Genomic DNA, 2084 nt, shown 5'->3' on the forward strand with positions numbered 1-2084 from the left:
CGTGAGTGTGAGGGTGCCACACACATGTGCACATGCATGTCAGCATGTGCCAGCTTGGGCGTGGCTCCCCCTGGCCAGGCGGTGGCCTGTCCCTGGGTGGGAAGCCCCTGTACACAGCAAAGGAGCAGGGGCAGGAAGAGCAGCCAGGCCCTCCAGGTCTACCTGGGTGCTACACCTCAGGTGTGCACCTCTTCTGAGGCTGGAGCTCCCACCTGCATGCGGGTCTCATTGGCGCCTTCGTGCCTGCCCTGTCTGGAGTCTCTGACCTCTTCTTTGGGTGCCTTGGCAGAAACCAGTTTAAACAAACAGACAAATTAAGTGAAATCCTGGGGAAGGAGATGTCTGACCCTTGAAGAATGGCCCCTGCTTGCTCTCCCCCTCCCTCCTGGGCTCTGGGGCAGGGACAGGGTGGTCACCTGGAGAGGGAGGGGTCTGGGGCCAGGCCAGAGACCCAGCGCCTCCATGCTCCTGGCTGGGCCACCAGGAGGGCGGAAGCGAAACCTTCTAGAAAACTCTTCCACCTCTACCTGGGTGTGAGGGCCCCGAAAGATGAACACAGCTTGCTCAGATGCGTTTATTAAAAACAAAGAAAAAGAAAGAGGGAAAGAGACTCTGGGCACACAGGGAGCCGATGGGTGGGTGGCACATTCTCACATCTCTGTCCCGTTCTCTGTGGATCGGCTTTGCTACACACCCCACCTGCGGGCACAAACTCAGCAGCCCCTTCCCCTGACCCAGGTGCTCCCTGTCCCAGCTGGGGTCCTGGGATGGGACTGGCTCCAGGAGCCCTGGCTTTTGAAGGACTGGGCAGCCCCAGGGGGGCAGAGGCCCTACCATCTCCCGAAGGCAACTACCCCGCCTCCTGGCCTGGTCCTGCGTGTCACAAACACCAAGGGAAGCCCCCTGTCCTTCCCAAACTAGATGTCCCTGCCCAAGGCAGAACCAGCGAGTCACCGGAGGAGCAGGGACAGACCCTGGGGACCGAGGGAGCTGCTCCAGGGTGAGGTCAGGGCAGCCGTCCCCTGGCCTCCAAGCACGGGGCTGGTTCTTTCCTAAAAGACACTTTATAAAAATACATCGTAATTGAGTTTAATAATCTTCTCCCTTCCAGAAAGGGCCTGACAGCCACTGCTTGCTGCTTACTTCTGCCCCATTCCGAATATTTTTACCTTATTTGGATGAAATGCATTATTTTTCTAATGAAAGGCTTTTTTTCAAAGGGCTGTTTCCCGGCCCAGCAGCTGGCTTTATTAGGCAGCACTCCTGCCGTTCTGGGGAGGGGTTTCTCTCCCTGACACCACGCCAGACTCTCTGTCCTCAAAAGCCGAATTCGGTGCTCAGGACCCACAGGGGCAAAAGGCCTCCGGGCCCAGGTTTCTGTCTGTTTCTGCTCCACGCTTGAGCCTCAGCGATGTGCCAGCCCACTGACCCCCAGGTTGGAGAGCACTTGCCCTGTGAGGTCTCCATTGCCCCCACCCCAGGGATAGTGAAGCCCCAGGGAATCTCTTTCTTGGTGGCCCCAGCTCTCCAGGCAGAAATGCAGCCGGGCAGCTGGCAGTTCACTTCCACAGCACCGACCCCACAGCCCTGGCTTCCCTTCCTTCCCAGGGTATCTGGCCTCTGGTCTCCCTTTCTGGTCCCACTGGAGGAGGGACCTCTGAGAAGTTACAGACAATGGCTACCAGGCACCAAATGACAGGGGGCGGGGACTCCTCAGGAACAGATCCGCCCACAATGCAGGCCTGTGACCCAGTAGGTCCGAGGGTGGGACACAGGCAGTCACCGTCCCCAGAGCCAGGCCGAGGCCTGGCCCACCTGTCTGCCCGTCCCAGCTCCCAGACACTGCGACTCCTGGGGGCCTGGTAGGCAGGACCCCCGCGTCCAGGTGAGGTGGCAGCCCCTGGGAACTGAGACGCCTGCTTCTTCAGAGACGGCAAGGAGGCCAGGAAAGAAGGAGAACAAGCCACAGTGTGACACTGAACTGGGCTCTGCTTGTCCCTGGGGAACACGTGGCTGTAAACAGGAACTGCAGGAGTGTCCTTCTAGGTGACAAGCATGAAAGACGCAACTCACAGGCCAGAAAC

This window comes from Mandrillus leucophaeus, unplaced genomic scaffold, assembly GCF_000951045.1.
Source record: "Mandrillus leucophaeus isolate KB7577 unplaced genomic scaffold, Mleu.le_1.0 Scaffold52, whole genome shotgun sequence".
NCBI classification, from domain to species: domain Eukaryota; kingdom Metazoa; phylum Chordata; class Mammalia; order Primates; family Cercopithecidae; genus Mandrillus; species Mandrillus leucophaeus.